Source organism: Rattus norvegicus, chromosome 7 (genome assembly GCF_021556685.1).
Source record: "Rattus norvegicus strain SHRSP/BbbUtx chromosome 7, alternate assembly SHRSP_T2T, whole genome shotgun sequence".
Lineage (NCBI taxonomy): Eukaryota > Metazoa > Chordata > Mammalia > Rodentia > Muridae > Rattus > Rattus norvegicus.
In genome coordinates, this window is record NC_141540.1 from 57,718,760 (window position 1) to 57,738,864 (window position 20,105).

A 20,105-nucleotide genomic window follows, 5' to 3' on the forward strand; every position below is an offset into this window, starting at 1 on the left:
TATCTATCATCAACACCACCTGTTTCCAGAAAAGTTTCACTTTTTCCAAATAAGTATGTATACATTCAACAGCAATTTTGCTAACTCAAGCCCCTACAGCTATGATTCTACATAATTGACTACGTGTTTATGAAATTGATCAGTCTAGGTGGCTTAGGCAAGTGAAAATTTCTTATAGGTGCTGTTGAGTTTCTCAGGTGGCAAATCTCTTCAACATTTATCCTTGTTGCAGCACATATCAAATCTGTTTTCAAGATTGAGTGGCTCCTTATTGGCTGTCTCCTATCCTGTTCATCTCATCCTGTCTATAGTGATGGCCATTTGTGTTGCTTGCAGCTTTCGCTCATTTAAATGACACAGGTATGGGATTATTAATTCTACTTGTTTTCTTGAACGTTTTTTGTATTCATACTTGTGTTGTTGTCCTAGACTTTGTCTATGACAAACACCATGACAAAAATCAACTTGAGCAAGAAAAGGTATATTTCAGTTTACAGTTTATAGTCCATCGTAGAGGGGAGATGAGACAGAACCTTTAGGCAAGAATTGAAACAGAGACCATAGAGAAAAATGCTTAGTGGTATGCTTTCCTGGTTTGCTCAGCTCTCTCTCTCTCTCTCTCTCTCTCTCTCTCTCTCTCTTTTCCTGGTTATTTATTTTTATTATTTATTAAAATGTTTATTCTTATAATAAAATTGAATATAAATATTTGTATGCAGCATATTATAATTTCCTATCCCTCAACTCTTCCCAAATCTTCCCTATTTCCCACTTTCACAAATTCCCTGCTTTTTCCTGCTCTTTCCCATGAGAATAGTAAAAGGCATCTAATATAATAGCAGTAAAATAAAATGAGATAAAATAAACAAAAACAAACCAAAGTAGGAAAAATCAAACAAACAAACAAACAACAATGAGCCAAAGAAAAGCCTAAGAAACACATAGAGACGCTGAGACAGACGCCTGTGCACACAGAAAATCATTAAATCCAAGTCAGGAAGCATAGTGTCAAAGCAGAAGAGCTGGAAGGTTTCTTTTTTAAAACAAACAAACAAACAAACAAGCAAACAGACAAACAAAACAGGCAAAGCCATTGTGAGTCAAAAAAAAAAAAACCTCTCAAAGATGTCAGTGACTTTTTATTGGGCATCTACTGCTGGACATGGAGCCTGACTTTAAATGTGGTTCGTATACCCAGTGATACTCTGTTAGAAAGAAGTAACTATTCTTTTGTGGGAGGTTCTCTAATGGAGACAGTTCATAGTTTAGGGATGAGGCTTTTGTCCATTTCCATTCTCAGTGCCAGGACCCCAACTGGGCTTAGACCTGTGCAGGTGAACATCTACAGCCCTGTGCGTTCTGCCACTGTCACCAAGAGTTCCCATGTACCTCAGTCCTGGTATGTCCAGAAGGCCTTGTTTCCTTGTTGTCCTCCTTCCTTGTTGGCTCTTACGTTTCTGTCACCTCTTCCACAGTGTTCCTGAATCATGAGGGAATTGATGTTGTCCCATTTAGGATTGAGTGTTCCATGTCTCCCACTCTCAGCACATCAATATCCTATGTAAGGCAGTCTAAAAATATTCCCATATTTATAAATTTCCCTTATTGATACATTCCCTAAGTGAAATTATTTAGAATTTTGAATAACTGACACACAGAAGATCTATCACTTTGTATCCTCACTAACCACACAGTAGTAGGAATGCCTCAACATTCTGGGTTAGTCCCTCTTCTATTTTCTTTCCCTTCCTCATATTCTTCCTCTCTTCCCCCTTTCCTTCCTTCTTTCATTTCTTCCTCCCCCCAACTTTCTTTCCTATGTTTTCTTTCCTCTCCCATTTTCTTTTAAAAATAATACAGTGAAATGTGTTATTTACTGTGTTCTACTTTATAACACTAAGGTCCTGATAATAAACTGTGATATCACCCAAAATTTATATTTTTTTCTTTAAATGAAGAAAATATGGTTATTAGTGACTCAAAATATGATGTAGATGAATTTCATAATTTTCCACTGTGCTTTTGTTGCCGTTCTCTATTTAGTCACAAGAATCCCATAGTTATAGTCATTCAAGAAAGGGAGGACAGTTGATGACATCAAATTCTAGAACCATGTGAAGGATAGAGTTAGAAATTATAAAGTGTGAAATCTTCCCAAATCAAGTAACTCTTCAGAAAAATGATAACCACATTCATGAGGGCATATATTGACCACTAAAGGAATAAGATAATCCTCTCTCTACTATAGTAAAATGGACACAATGTAGGTTTCTTTATGTTCCAATGTTACATGCATATATGATAGTTGGGTTCATTCCACGTTTGTATTTAAGGTGAACAGCTACAGCAGTTCCAGAAGAGCCAAGGAAGCAAGATGTTTTAGGAAAAGAGTAGTTACATCTAATCTTCCTCAGCAGCAAAGAAAAAAGCTAAAATTTCCCACAGGATTCAACATAAGTTTATTATAATTATTTGATTCAAATATCTTTCTTTTGTTAAAAACTGTTTCTGAAACATGAACAAGTTATATAACTTTTGAGGAATGTAAAGACTCCCAAAGGAAAACCAGGAATAGGAAAAGTCATGTTTCATTATTATGTCTTAATTTGATGCCTGCTTCTGAGGATAAGAAGGGAATAGACTTGCTGATACTCTGCAGCTACAAAATCATTCTGATTTGTGTGGGATGATTTGTAATTATTGTCCATTCCCCTAGGAGTCTAAATTTTAGATACTGCCCTTACTAAATAAGAGATTCTGTGGAGTAGCTCAGTAAGAATTTCCTCTGAGGATCATCGACCTTACCACAGCCAACGGTATGTAAGTTGAAGAAAACAGTACCATTTAATGCTCTGGTACTGTAGAATGACTTGTACACATTCCAAAATGAGTAAACTATGCTTTAATGCCTTCAGATGGATGCCAGTGGCTGGTAAGGCAGTTCTCAATCTATGATTTGTGGTTCCCTTTGATGGTCAAATGATCCTTTCACAGGGGGTCACCTAAGACCATCAGAAAACTCATGTATTTACATTATGAGTCATAACAGTAGCAAAATTGCAGTTATGAAGTAGCCGTAAAAACAATTTAATGGTCGGGGCCACCACCTCATTAAGAACTTTAGGAAAGGGTTGCAGCGTTAAGAAGGTTGAGAATCACTGGTATATATTAGGAATTTATATTCCAATGGAATAAGGCCTCTTGGCTTCCAAAACAACTTAGGAGCACTTCAAAGCACATACTATTATTCATCATTTTATTCCAGCCTCCTCGACAAAAGAGTGTTCACCCCCAAAACTATGTTTTAACGGAAATAATCCCCTAACGTAAGTGAAATGCACTCCAGTGCTGCAGATTGCTTCTCAAATGGTTCCAGTGACATCCAACTTTCCTAATGAGGCTGCTGTGTAGGTTGGACCCAGTGACTTGCCTTTCAAAAGCAGAATAAGGCAAAGTAAATGAATGCCAGTTGTGATATGAACTTTCAGAGGACTGTTAATTTTCCATTGATCACATTTTGTTCCTTGTTCTCTCATTTGAATATCCTGATACAAGTAATCTTTGTTGAGTGCTTTAAAAGTAAAGGGCCACATGGCAAGGTTCCTTGTCCTCAGTTTGTTGGCAGCAAGGTAAAGTCCCTGGCCCAGCTTCTGTCCTGTAAAAACATAAATCTTCTTATAATTCAAAGCTTAAAATAAGTGTTGCATATGCCAGTACCTTGATGGAAAATTTGTGACTTAGGGACAGAGAGCCTCCATATAACAAATGCTGATGTTTGTACCACCAAATTGTAAATATTTGTCATAAAACACTGTGTAATACATGCAATCATTAAGCCCACATCTCTAAATAGATCATGCAGCTATTATTTGATAGGTAGGAAATATCAATCATCTTGCCATGTTTTGTGCAAAACTAAGGAATGGGAACTTTTAAGAATGAAAAAGACTATCATAGATATGATGGCAAGAGCAAAAATTATCTTTATGGAAATAAAGTGCTATACCAATGACTTGGAGTATTTAATCTGTTATAGGTCACGTGGTAAGTATTAGAGTCTAGGAAATCCTTCACTGAAGCACTAACAGGATTTGTCAATGAAGAATCAGTTTTCTATGTTATGGGTTGTCATCTCATTATAATTATAAATATGGAGATAATTTCCTGGAGTCCCTCAAATAGAGTTCCAAATCCACCCCGGAGAACTCTGTGTCAATAGCCACCATCATTCCGAGGTTACAGGTACCATCACCTGAGGAGCTATAATTTTAATTTGCATATTCAGAGAAAACACAAATAGTCTATAAAACTTTGCATCTTTCTGTTAAGTTCTTGAGACTTAGATATGTTATTAGAATAAATTTCTCACCAAACAAAATGGAAATTCAAAATCTTCAGGTAAAGATACAAATCAACTTAGATCTTAGTTGGTCAATGGCAGGTATTGCCTGCAATAAATAATTAGGTTGCTGGTTATTATAGATTAGCTATGCTTTTCATAGTAGTATGATTATGCTAATTTTTATAGCAACTCTTCAAGGTAAAGTAAGGCAAATTATGTGGAGAGCAGGATCTTAAAGGCTGTGGAAATTCATATCCCTAACTTTATTTTATTCTAATAGAGCATAATAAAAATGTTTGCACTTAGTAATACAGATTAATAATCCTGAAGTAATCATGACAAGTTTCTAAACTTAGTGTGTCTATTTGTTTAGAAACAAAGGGGATGGGGGTCCAGCTATTCTAAAAGTAGTATAAGATTTTGTCTCAGAAAAGATATGGAAATAAATCTATGTTTGCTCAATATTTAAAATTTAAGTTTTAATAAAAATAATTATGTTTTATGTATGTCTTTGATTAAATGAAAAATGGTGTGTAAAAGAAGCAGGAAATTTGGGAAGTATTTGAAGGGCTTACATCAAATAAACCTTTACAATGCAATAATACATGAAACACTAGTATCCTGGATATTTAAGTGAAAATGTATTTTCAAAGATATTTGGATGGATTTTCAAATACAATTTATTGTTTGAGGACCAATACACCAACATTACAAATGAGATTTACTTAGATGTTTGTCTTTGCTAATCCATAAACATAAGTAATATTCTAGACTATACATTTAATATATTGGTATGTATTTACATTTTATATAAACTTGGAAAATATCTACTGTTATTTTAAACTCATAGAATAAATCCACTCAGTCAACACTGACATATCTTCCTAGTATGAAATACACTATTTCTTGGGGGAGACATTACTCTTCTATATACCCCAAATAGGGATCCCGGAATTGATCAAATTACACATAGAGTCGAAGTTCAACATGGTGGATCAATGAATTCTATTGGGACTACTTATAAAATATTGATGAAGGGTCACTTGCTAGAGCATAGATGACTCTAAAACAGTTCCATCACCAAAGCCCTCCCTAGCATGGGCCACAGCTCACAATTATGCACACTGCACAGCCTGCAGGTGGCTCTACAGAATGTTCCTTCCTGGTACAAATGGCCTAAAGGGCTCCCAACTGGTTAAGCTTGCTGTTCCTTCTCCATTGGTGCTTGCATGGTCTCTGCTCTTTTCAGAGCATCTGATATGCTTCTTGCAGCTTAGCTTGTCTGAATGTGAGGGAAGTTTTGAGAAATTCTTGTTGTTTACTCTTGAGAGGGAGAGATGTGTAAAATTCAGTTTCAGGAAGTTCTTGAAGCAATTTGAATTATTTACTCTCCTGTCTTAAGGAGCTTCCTGGCAACATAGAATGTTTCAAACCCAGAAGAAATTGCTCCGTAACACTTCCCTATCTCAAATTAGTATTAAATACACACAGTCCTAAAAACTTTTCAAAACCTAATAAGGCAAATACAACCTATTTCATCCTCGTAGGTGCTTCATGTTCATTGGGGCATCTTTCAGAATTGTACATGTGTATGCAAATACATAAATGTACACACATTTGTGAAATCAATTCCAATTATACATGTCCATATTGTAACTATGTAACCATAGAGTTAGATCATTCCTTGCACAGTACTGGGGGAAAGCCTTCAATGTACATATTACTCCCTTAACTAAATTATTTAACTTCTATATTCTTCTGAAATGAATATAGGATGATGGATGGAATTCAACTATTGAGGCTTCTTGACCTCACAAACATGAACTGTGTGACTATCCTTCAGTAAATGGTTAAATATCACCACTGAAGAAGTGAGATTGAGGTCATAGATAAGAGGTTTCACTGGAAGACCAGTCACATGATTTTTAAATTGAAATAGGAGAAGAGTCAGGCTAATAGCCAGGACGTAGATGCCTGGCTAAGGAAGGGAACAGTTGTGATCTCTCAGCTGAATAGATGCTTTAGACATCTTAAGGAACGGAACAGCCCACACCTAAGTCTGTAAAGCACACTTAGATCTGATGATATTGTTTTGAATTAATGGACAAGATGAACACCAAAGAAGAAAACTAATCTATGAAACAGTGGCTCCCTTACCAAATCCATCTCTATCTCTTATATAAAATATCTTATTTTATTCATTTTTTAGATTATATCAATTAGCACAGCATGATTTAATCCCCTTATACCAAATGCATCTTAGATTTTTAAAAAAAATCCCAATTCAAATTTCTTCTTTCTTACTAACCCATGAGCTCTCATTGAACTCTTAAATGATTTTCACTGATAAATATAACAGTGAGGGAAGAGAGAAAGAACAGTAAATTCCCATCTGATTCTTTTTCCCTTCTCCTTTTCTTTCTTCTGAGTTATTTGTGGAATTTTTCTGCTCAGCCTTTCTCCAGTGAGTTATAGTTGGCAGTGGATTCAGGGTGAGATTAAATGAGGCAAGTCAAGGCCATTAATTACCAGTACCTTCCATTCATTCCCCATGACCAGTGTTGACTGAGGGTCAGGTTTCCATGCCTGTGACAATGTAGCTGCAGAGTGGAGGGAGACATTCATTAGCACAACTCTCATAAACTCTCTGACCCATGTGCCTAACAACTCTACAGTATAAAAAGCAAAACTACAAAGGAAACGATATCCTAACCTGTGATAGTTCTCAGGCAGCAGGGAAAAACCAGGAAGCAATTATATTTTAGTGAATACACTTCCCTTTTCACATGATTCCCTTTGTATCCAAGGAACATATATGAATATTCCTGCCAGATTCAGTTTATATATTTCCATCTTTGCAATATATTTTAAAAATGAAAAATTAGGTTTTCATATTTAAAAGTTACACATTTACCAGTTTGATTTTCATCTCTTTTTGTAAATGTTGATCTAAAATATTCAATATAATTAGTGTCCTTTAAATATTTACTGTAAAATAAAAGTTTAAATTTATTTGATATAATAAGCCTGTTTACATTGTTTTTGTTTGAGAAAGACTGGGTATTTGAAACTCAAAAAGGAAGGTAATACATTGTCAATAATGTAGTATAAAGTATAATCCTACTTAAAACTTGATTTATAGACAACCGATCTAATTGTTCTCCCATCATCCACAAATAGCTATAAATGGAATCTTGAAATAGCATCGATACAGATAAAATGCAACATTTGTACCTAAAATGTAAGAATTCTAGTGGGAAGTGGGATATCATGGCATGGGGGGGGGTGTTGGTAGAACAGGTAACCAGAACGTGGGATATCATTTGAGATGTAAACGAATGGAATGATTAATAAAAAAAAAAGAAAAAATAGAACTTTCAAGTAGTTTTAGCTCATAAACTGTCACATTGCTGACTACTTATTGTTAGTGGACAGAACACATTGTCAGAGTATCTTAGCATTAAATACCCTGACTATCCTCACAGATCCTTACAGGAAGATAAGATATGAGTGGGTCTTGTCTGGAGTCTTAAGGTTGAAGTGGGAATATACACAGAGGTATACTCTTCTCTCTTTCTCTCTTCTCTTTCTTCCTTCCCTCCCCAGCCACCCACACTTGCAGCCAGATTTCTCAGACTAGAGACTGAAATTCTCAAGAAAAGTTAACAGGAACCGGGTATTATTTTTGAGTAGTCTTGGAAATCTTTATCCTGTTTCTCGAAGCAGTTCTAAAGAGAAGCCAAAATTCAAGGAAAAGGGACATTGATTCTGCCTCTTACTTGAAGTACCAATGAAGAGTTTGAAAGACATATACAACATATAGAACCTGAAATCTAATTTTATTCTTCTCTTGTAGAAGATACTATTAAGAATAACTAATGGTGGCTAGTTTTTCACCAAAAAATAACACACTTTATTTTACAAGTTTTGACCAAGGAATACTACTTCAAGCAGTTTTCACCCTATAGGCCAAGATTTTCACAAAACATTAGAAGGAAAGACTAAACTACATATGACCTCCAACTACATGCAACCTGTAGCTGCTGAAGTGATCAGGGAGTCGGATAATTGATTTCCAATTTTGTTCAATTAATGTTTGTCCATCACTTAATATGAACTCACTCATTATGCAGGTGGACTGCCAAAGAAAGAAAAAATTAAAATTATCCATGCAACACACAAATGCTCCAGGAAACCAACCAGAAGCTCATTGTTGTTTACCTAAGTCTAAAGTTTATGACCTATTATTATTATTATTAAAAAAGCATCAAGGAACTATACAAATAAATTTATTTATTTATATGCTTCCAATAATGAAATATTGTTCAGCAACATTGGAAATCAATATGGTTTTCTCAGAAAACTGGGAATATATCTACCTCAAGACCCACCTATACCAGTCTTGGGTATGTACCCAAAAAGACACTCTGCCATTCTTAAAGAAGATCTGTTCTTAAAGAACATTTATTCATAGTATATAGAAACTGGAAAAAATCTAAGTGTCCTTTAACTGAAGAGTGGATAAGGAAAATGTGGTACACTTATACAATGGAGTATTACTCAGCTGTTAAAAAACAATGACATCGTGAATTTTGCAGCCAAATGAATGGAAGTAGAAAAAGAAAGTCATCCTGAGTGAAGTAACACACAGAAAGACAAACACGGCATATACTCACTTAGAAGTGGATATTATTTGTAAAGTAAAAGATAATCATGCTACAATCCACAAACCCAGAGAGGCTAAGTAACAAGGGAAGTTTATGGTGGAGACCCAAGGATTATACTGAGAAGGGAAAACAGCAGACATTGCAGATGGGTGGAGAGAGGGGACTAGACAATGGGATGAGGATAAAGGGAGAGAGTACTGGGAGAGACAACTGGAATCTGGGAGGAGGCAACTTTTGGACTAGCTAGAAACCTAGAGCAATGGAAACACCCAGGAAGTGATGAGGGTGAACCTAGTTAAGACTCCTAAAAACAGGGGCTATAGAGCCTGAACCAGACATCGGTAAATAGTCAAGGCTTCCAGTGCAGGGACTGGAACAACAGCCCAGCTACAAAACCTTTGACCTACAATTTGTCCCACCTTCAAGATGTGCTAAGGTAAGGGCAGAACAGAAATTATGGTAGTGGCTAAACAATGACTGGTCAAGCTTGAGACTCATCCATGAGATGTCATGAGAAGGAGCCCCCTAACTCTGCCAAGAGGATATGAATGGGAGAAAAAAAGAGAAGATATCCCTAGTGATATTCTGCTATTCTTACAGTTGTCATCTAGCCCAATGTCATCAGAGAGGCTTCATGCAGTAAGTGATGGAAACAAATGCAGAGACCACAGCCAAATATTAGACAGAGCTTGGAAGTCTTTCCGAAGAGGGAAAAGAGAATTGAAGGAGTCAGAGAGGTCAAAAACACCACAGGAAAACCCAGAGTCAACTAACCTAAGCATCAGTGGCCTCACAGAGATGGAACGTTCAACCAGGAACTCTACATGAGCCTAATGTAGGCCCTCTGCACATTTGTTACAGTTATGTAACTTGGAGTTCTTGTGTGACTCCTAACAGTGGCGGCAGGAGCCTGTCTCTGACTCTGTTGCTGTCCTTGGGATCCTTTCCTCCTGGATTGCCTTGTGTAGCCTTAATAGAATAGGGTGTGCATAGTCTTACTGCAATTTAATATTCCATGGCTGGTTGATATCTAAGGAGTTCTGCCCTTTTCTGAAGAGAAACAGGAGTGGATGGGATGGGGATAGGGCAAAGGGACTGGGAGGAGAAGAGGGAGGAGAAGTATGTAAAATAAATTAAAAAGGTATAAACTAGTAAAATATGGGTGGTTAATAAGGAAGTTTCCTAAGTATTTAACCTCATTAATAGTAAATGAGTTGCAAAAGATGTTAAATATTATTTCCCTACATAGTCAACATTGATCAACTATGATTTATATCCACTGTTGACAAATCTACAATACAGGAGGGATAGACAATGGTTGATGGTTGATGCAAATCTATATGGACACAAACATCATATAGAGCAAATGTACAAGAGATGTGGACCAACCTATACATAGGAGTATCTAGAAAGTCATATGTAGGAGGTAACCAACAGTGTGAAATGAGACACATATGAAAGTGTAAGACACGAATCTGGAAATTATGAGAGAGACGTTCAGCCACTCAAGAGAAATGTGAAGCCCAATGCAGACTGATTTCTTCTAAGCAATCAGAATTAATAATTCCTCTAATTTCCATAATGAAAAATGGTATATGTAGCTATGGCTAAAGAAATACGAAAAAGAGAATGCAAAGCAATAAATCCAGCCCAATAGCTGTTGGTCCCCCAGCTCGCTCTTACAATTCTGCTATGCATTGGTCTCGGTTTGAGTTGCTGGTGCACAGTCAGGGCTAAATCCTCCAGTATGAAGTACGGTGTTGTTCCGTTTTTGGTGTTTGCTTTCCTTTTCTTTCATCTTTTTATTAAATTATTTTATTTATTTACATTCCAATTGTCATCTCCCCTTCCTGAATTTTTGCTTTTCTAGTTGGTCATCTTTAATATTCCCCACAGTGCACTGCTGGGTGAATGCACTTTCTTAAGTACATGGATAACACTTAAGACCTTGTTTGTCAAATGATCAGGTGTCAAGGGAGGTGACACAGATGATCTGCTCCTTCTGTGTATAGAAAAGGCATCTCAACAGAGTTTTAACCCATTAACCATAAAGATCACTATTCTTTTAAAAAGATTTTCATCTCTCTCTCTCTCTCTCTCTCTCTCTCTCTCTCTCTCTCTCTCTCTCTCTCTCGTGTGTGTGGGTGTGTGTGTGCGCGCGCTCGCCTGTGTGGTTGCATTTGCAGGTGTCCAGAGGGCAGAAGAGGACAGTAAACTCCATGGATGCATGTACTTGTAACATGCCTAATATGAGATCTCTCCAAGAGCAACAAGTACACTTAACCATTGAGCCATCTCTCAGCACCTGCACTTTTGTTTATATCTTTAATTTTTATTTTAATAAAATGACTATTGTAAATTAAATTACTCCTCATAGAAAGATAATTAGTAAAAGTGAATCTCTTGTATTTTCTGGTGAAAATCATTTCTAGAAAATATTTCTAATACTTTTAATACTAAAATTAGATAGGTCTTTAAAATTTTCAAACAGTTAATGAATGCATAAAATATTTTAGAGTTAGATTATGTAAAATTATGTAAATATTTTGTCTAAATAATAAATTCCTTCATGTCACATACAAGTTACACAGAAAATCATTACTTATACATTTATTTTATATATAATATAGAGAAAACTGGGTTCAATGCACTATTACTGTTTCTAGAAATCTTATCAACTTTCTACATATAAGTAAACACAGAAAATATTGTTTCTAGTTTTAAATTGTCCAGAATTTATTTATGAACAAATTAAATAGAATTGTGTGACACAGTTGGCACAAGTGAATGAGATACTTATTCATGCCCCTTCACTGTTACATTCTTTCTTCATACAGGACCTGATGATCCAAAGGACAGTGTTCTCTATAAAATGGAAAACAAAAAAATTACTCACTATAATGGGAAATACTGCTTTTTATCAAAGATGCATGAAGAAAACCATATGCAAAACATCAAAGAAAGCAGAGAACTTATATTTTCTGCACCGCCCAAAACACCTGAGTATCCAAATATTTTGTTTACTAGTAATTTACTTGGTGTCATTGTAGGGATAAGAATGTAGGTTTGAGTTCTTGGATAGAGAAAAATTATGAGCTCAAGTTAAAGTTGCTAGTAAACCAAGTTGTATTTTTTGCATGGGGAGGAAATATATGGTACACATTAGCATTTTGCTTTCTTTCAATAAAACACAGAAAGACTGAAATTGGATGTGAGATAAATTAGAAACTTGCTTAGAGAAAAAAAAACTGCTGTCACAGTTTCACTGCGTTGCTCAAAATGTATTATGTCCAGTTCTTTGTCATCCCTAACATTAAATTACATCTTATAAGGAATCTCTTTCCAACTTGCAGAAATAATAAGTTTTCTTTTTGAACATTAACCGAAGATGTTTTCATTGCTGACCTCAATCAGTGAACTGTAAGGGAACAGAAAAAATAAGGCAGCAGAAAAGCCTGAATCACAGAGAAATGAGCCGCTGTTAAAGCTAGGTCAAAATATTAACTGCATCTTTTTTCTTTACTTCAAAATTGCATTGAAAAAAAACTCTTGTGCACAAGTTCTAGTTATCTATGACAGATGACTCCAAAAACATGAAATAAAAGAATGAGCACACAGCAGAGTGAATGAATGATGAATGAATGAATGATGAATGAATGAATGGATGAATGAATGATTGAGTGTAGAATTGGATATCCTTATCTTGCTCAAGATCTTAGGGGAAAATATTTTTCTGTTTTCACCCCAATGTATCCACAGATTCAGTATTGTCAGCAAATACCAATTGCATTCCTCACAGAAGTAGAAAAATGATCTGGAAAACCTGTGGGAAACTGCAAAGATTGAGTGAACTAAAATAACTGGGCATACCATACTAGCTGACTTCAAAATATATCATGGTTCAATGGAAACCAAAACAGTGTAGCACTGGTATAAAACTTATAAATTAAGAGAACTCGGAAATAATTCTATTTGATTTCAACATATCTGCCAAGAATTACTAAGAGAAGAAGGAAAGTGTTTTGTTTTGTTTCAAACAAATGAAGTCTTGGAAATTAGATATATAAATGCAGAAGAATAGAATTTAGCACTTACACCTCACATATAAAGAACAAATTCTCGGCTGTTCATATAGTTCAGAGGCAAAGCACTTGTCTAACATACATAAGGACTTAGGTTTGATCCATAAACCAGGAAAGAATAAAAGTACCACCCTTGGAAAATTTAAAGTCAAGATTTACATTTAAGGTGTTAAACTATGATATTTCTAGATGAATCTGTGCATGTGTGTGTGTGTGCAGGTGTGTGTGTGTGTGTGTGTGTTAAAGAAGCAAGGACCGTTTTAAACATGGTGTCAAAATCAGAAGCAGCCAATGTCAATGGCAATAGACAATGAGGATTCTACCGAATGACAAACTTCACAGGACAGTGTCCGATTAGCACAGTGAAGAGGCAACTTACAGAATGAGAGAAAATATGTGCAAATAAAATTTTGGATAAGGGCCTAATATCTTATCTCTGCATCCTGTTAAATACAGAATGAACATATCTAAATTTCAGAACTTTCAAAATAACCCACGGTCATATGACAACCCCGCCCCATACACCTGTAATCATTGAAGTGATGAAAATTTCAAGCACAATGAAATAGCACATCACATTTGTGATTTGGCTGCTATCAGAAAGATGCTATAAAATGTTGCTGAGGCAACGGTAAAGAAAACTCTCACATACTGTTCATATAATATATTCAGCCATTTAAAAAAATAGAATGGAAATCCCTCGGTATTTGAGAAATAGAGTTACTGTCTGTTCCGAGAGTCTGCTGTATATGCTGGCGGTACAGCCTTCTAGAAATACAAGCTGTGCCTCATCTACGGCCCTTGCTTGTCCCCTTTTCCATTCAGGATTTTTCCTTCCTTGCAAATCTCTCTCTTTCCTCTTCCTATCTCAACATATACCTCATGGAAAATGATAGCGATTTTATCATTCTGCAATCTTCTGAATAGTTGATCTTATTTCTTAACATTGAAGTTTTATTTGTTTTGTGATTTCTGTCCCTCTCCTTGATTGTTAATATGTCCGTGTCTCTTAAAACTTATTTGCCATAACCCTTTCAAGTTTGTGATTCATTGGTTTTAATAAGGGCATTGGCTTCATTGCCTAAATCCTTCAATGTCTCAATACGTGAGCCCACATAGCTTGTACTTGTAAATCCATCCATTTCCAGCTTTGGGATAGATGAGTTGTCAGTTACTCTATGTGATAATAGGGAGGATGTCTTAATCAGTGTTCTATTGCTGTGAAAAGACCATGATTAAGGTCACTTATAAGTGAAAGCATTCGGTCAGGTGTTTGTTTGCAGTTGCAAAGGGTTAGTCATAATCATCATAACAGGGAACATGGCAGCAAGCAGGTCTGACTTGGCACTGGGACAGAAGTCTGGAGATAGGACTGGTTCTGCTATTGGCTTTTGAAACCTCAAATGCCATCCTCAGTGATATACTGTCTTCAACAAGGTCATGGCTCCCAGTCCTTCCCAAACCACTGAACCACTATGAAGCAAACATTCAAATATATGAGCCAATGAGGGCCATTTGTATTCAAACTACCTTAATTGAGAAAAAAATCCCATTCTTAATAAGAACATTTGAATTCCAAGAGAACTTAGGAAATGCATGTTAATCTCAAAGGTTAAAGAAAAATGGTTGACAGATTTGTTTGCTTAGGGGATTTTCCTTCTATGATTTGAACATATGAGATGAATTTTAATCAACAGGATGATAGTACTAAGAGATGGGGATCTTAGGGAGGCATGGAGGGCACATCTCTCAGCAGAGGATTAATGACCTCAGAATAGCTTTGAAAGAGGGGTTTGCCTGCCTTTGTTTGTTCCCTGTGAAGAAGAGTAAGAGTGAGTAAGGGACACCATGTATGAAGTTTTCACTGGACTTTTTGCTGCTGGTACCATGAGAAACCAATTTCTACAGCTGTCTGTAATATCATGATAAAAGGTACCATAAACACACAGTGGAAATAATACAGCCTCTTTGACAGTGGTGCTGAGAAAAGCTAGAATAATGTAATGAGATCACCATTTCTCACATGCACAAATGTCAACTCAAAATGGGTTAACGGTCTTAAACTACACCTTTCAGAAGAAGTACAAATGGCCAAGACATATATTAAAGTCCATTAAAAAACCTTAACGTTCTTAGTCTTGAGACAAGTCCAAGTTGGTATCACCCTGAGATTCTACTACGAACCTCCAGTAAGAATAACTGTTACTAAAGATATAAATGACAACACATGCTGGTGGCGTAAGAGTAAAACAGATATTTATTCATTGCTGGTAGATATTTAAAGTAGTTAAAATGTATGTAAATAGATGTGGCTATTTCCAAAATAATTAAAAGTGTCACTTATATATGACATAGACATACTTCTGGGAATGTATCTGGAAAAATTACAACTTGCTACAGGGGTAGCATAGCCATAAATATGGCAAAAGGAACATTGTGGAACCAGTCTGCATTCCTGTGCATAGAAGAATGGATAAGAGAATATGGTTGATGTAAATAATCAAACTTTGTTTATTGTCCGGGAATAATGAAATGATATGATTTTCAGAAAAATGGACCAAACTGGAGATCATTATAGTAAAAGGAGACATGTAAATGTTGCATGGTTTTTCCCACACCTGGAAGCTCCATGGAAAAGGAATGGCCTGGAAGAAAGGGAAGAAGTACTAAGTTGTAGAAATGGACTTAGAAGAGGGGAAATTAGAACAAATGATAGACGGGCATGAGAACTGCATTTTATACATGTTCAGAACGGAAATCCCCTAGTATAAAAAATTGCCACAGCCTTATAAACTTTTACAAAGAACCAATAGCTCCAGTTTCATAAAACGCGCTGTGATATTTATTTAAGAATCAGAACATTACTGTTGGATGAAATCAATGCAATTATGTCAAGTGATTAGGCTGCAGTAGCAGTCCAAGCATTATAAACTGACAAATAAGAGGAGAACTTGGTGGACCATCCGGATGTCATTTTAAGGATGGAAGCCATTTTGTTATAAGGTCAGAGCAAGTTAACTTCTGTTTGCTGCAAAATTTCAAGCTGACCATGTTTTAAACTGTTTCCGGAACTTGGCCTGCTTCCCGCCCCATGCAGTTTGACTCACACCGTTAATATATCATGATAAGATAGGATGTTCTTCCAAACAATTTTAAAATGTTCAGCCATATTCCTATGTAACAAAAACTCATCTGGAAATCTTCCTAACCTTTGAAAACCCCTTAGTCTTGTTTCTTTTCTTTCTTGGACTATGTAAATTCTTCCCTTTCCTATGTTTGATGCTCTATTTTCTTTTTCTATTTTTTAATCACATGAAGTATGCTTTAATGTCATTTTTTATAAGAACATGGTGATAAATACTCTAATTAATTCATCTAATTACGAATATTTGAAAGTGTTTCTTCCAAGTTCGTAACCACAGTTTATGAAGATCAGTAACCTACTTTAGGAGACAGCCCTGTCTGACAGAAAGCAAAATTCGCTTAGTTTGATTTGGTCATGGTGACTTTGGGTGATGGTCTTTACTCTCATTCGTTAGGATCAACAAACTGGGAAAGGATGACTGTGGAAAGGATATATGTGAATATATACATATATAAATATACATATATACATGAATATACATATTTATGTGAATATATATACAAACTTTTATCTCTTTGTATTATAAGTTTTAATGTATGTTACACTTATGTTTCTACATTAAAAATAGAGGAGAGACTAATAGTAGACAGGTTGTCAATGCACAATGATGGTAATTATGGCTGAAGAAAATTCCCAGCATTAAGCAGTAGTGAATATGATATTTGGGACAGAGGAGCAGAACTGCAGATGTGATGAGACCAAAGGAAAGAAATGCGTCCCATCCTCTACGTCAGACAGGCAGAAACAGCTGACGAAGGGTTTTCTCTAGATGGATTTTTTTATGATGGATTTCTTGTGTGAATCGGATCGGAATTTCTTCTGCTTTTTATTTAAATTTATTTCACTCATATATAACATCCTGATTGCAGTTCCCCTTCCCCCTCTCCTCCCAGGCCCTTCCATCCTCCATTCTTTCTTCATTCCTCTTCAGGAAAAGGCAGGCCTCTCAGAGAGACCAACTAAACATGGCACATCAAGTTGTAATAAGACTAGGTAGGTATTAAGGTTGGAAGAGGCAAACCAGTGGGAAGAAACTGGTCTCAAAAGCAGGTAAAAGAATCAAAGATGGCCCTTGCCGACACAGTTAGGAGTCCATCCTGAAGACCCAGTTACATAACAATAATATCTATGTAGAGGGCCTAGGTCAGACCTGTGCATGCTCCCTGATTCAGTCTCCGTGAGCCTCTGAGACCAGGTTAATCGATTCTGGTGGGTTTTGTTGTGGTGTTCTTGAGGGAGACTTTAGTTAGCCAGAGGGAAAGGCAGTGCTGTGAAAACAGGAGTCGTGCCGAGCACTGATCACTGCTCTAAGGAGTCGCCAAGCACTGTTGAAAAATGGCATGTCATTCTAAACCACAATTTTTGTGGCACTAGCAATGATGCGAAATGTAAAAGATTTTACCCAGCAGGTTTGTTTAAAAGCATGAAGCATCTACAGAATGAATGAACAAGGAAACGGGCATGGAATCTGAAAGGGAATATCTGCCTTCCTTCTGTCCCTTATGCCTTGAGCTTGAGCTTGGGTAGTGCCAGGGAAAGGCTCGCAATAGTCTGTGACCGTGTATACTTGTGTGTTTGTGGGTGGCAGCATGATCGCATGTAAAAACGAAAAAGATTCTAAAGGTAACCGAGGTTGTGATCTTAGGAGTAAGAAGGAATCACTGAGTGGGACTTTTGAATTCTGCGTGCAAATAGCAATTCTTAAAGCTAACATTACAACTTGTGAGCCAGAAGAAAACACAAGTGGAACGTGAGGGGCGTCTTTAATATCTGATCAGCATGGACGAAACAGAGCTTTGTTCATGAGGCAGCAAGTAATGTACTCGTTTGTTGAATACTTAGCGTTGCTTCCTCTTAACATTTAAAACCCTTCCCCTGCCAAATCCCAGATTGTTATTTCCTTCACGCCTCCCTTGTGAATGTTTCTTTGCCTATACAAAGGCTCTGTCAAAGATTCAATTCACTGATTAGTGTCTCTTAAACACTGAGAAGTGGAAGATTCTCTTCTCATTGGACAAGAATTGGCACTTTTCCTCCAGAGGAGCTTGCAAGAAGCATATCGACGTCAGCCTCACTTTAATTCAGTTGGTAGGACGTCTGGGAAAATTAGGAAACTGGAGTGGTGAAGAGACAGTCATCATCACACAAACAAGTGGATTAGTGAATTCCCAAGACAGCCCTCCTGTATCAATAGGTTGGATTTTCCACTGGAGACCAGGAACAATGGCTCAAAAACAGCTCCAGTTACTTCAGGGCATGTGTGAGCTTTCCTGAAAGGGCAAGCCCTCAGTATTAAGTCACACCTCTTGGTGGTGTTACAGATCAATTATAAAATTCCTATTGTTTGAGTGAATCAGCCAGTTTTATAGAAAATAACTCTAAGTGCCCAACTGCATGTAATTCCACTCTTGCCTTACTCCGGTTTGTACCTAAGCGTCTTTCTGCTCCCATGTTACTCCTCACAGTGAGGAAGGAACTTATATAACCAATGCATCTTCTAAACTCTTCCTCAAAGATCAGCAAGCCTTCTTGCCTACATCTAGGTTAAGACCACAGAAAAGGTCTAACTCTGAGGGAGCTAAGCTGTGGTTGCTGTGGAAACGGAGCTTAACTTCAAGGTTTTGCACTGTGGTGCACTGAAAATTTTAAGATGACTGTTCAGTAACTCCAGCTTTTTTTTTTCAGTGAGAACAAAGTGTCTGTCACAGAAAAGAGCAAGAAAGAAAAGTGATTAGTCCCAACTCTGATAGCATCGTTTTAAACACATGCACGCACACACACACACACACACACACACACACACACACACACACACACACGTATGCATATACACACACTTGTGCTATAAAGCCAAATTGTGTTTTGTACTTTAAAATACACTCAACATATTCTTCTCCTCTATTTATTAAAACCACTTTTAATAGCAAAGTCTCACTCACCTCTGTTTATAAACACCATGCATGATATCTCCTAAGGAGCTCTTTTTGACCAATTATGAATAAACTCTACCATTTTTCTCTGTGAATTCCTAGAGTTACTAACACATACTCAGGGTAGACAGCTGTATTGTTCTCTGACCCATGGATGTTGTCCTTTGCTCCTTACTTTCCTGAGGCCTAAACCTACCTCCTGCTTTTTCTTCTTATAACACTGGCTCGCTTTTCTGCTAATATGATAATGACATAATTGCTCTCTGCTCAGCCTTTCTACCAACTCCAAGCTGGCATACTGTTTTGGAAAACATCTTTCTGTAAACCACCTCACTGAGTGGCAGAACAAATTCTATCCATATGGTGAACAATTCTTTACAACACTCAAACAGAAGCTAGGACGTTCCTCCTGTGAATAATCTGAATTTGTTAGTGCTTTGACACTTGGACATATTTCAAGTTAACACTTTATGGTCTCCCTTATTATTCGTAAGACTGTATGTATATCATTCATTTCACAATGATGTCTTCAAAATTGTTATTCTTTACCATGGACATGGACTACATCAATCATTTCACTATCTTTCCTTGTTTAATTATTTATATTGGAATATATGTATAATAAAAGGATTAATTTGCCTTAAACGTTCCTGAGATAAACATCTCTTTGCAGTTCATTTTCTACATTATAAGCCTCTTCTCTTCTTTTATACCTTATCTGCTCATGCAACTTTTCTGGGATTGTTGTGTGGACCTGACGGGTAGAAACTCCTGTGCTAACTTATTTGTGTTCTTCTCTATTTTGCAACTGATGGCACATTTGAATGCCCTTGACTAGGCTTTCTTTATTTCTTTTTACACCCACATTTCACCTACATCCTCCTACAAATCCCCCCTCAATCATATCACGGAAGTGATGAGACTTGTGTATATGAGCCT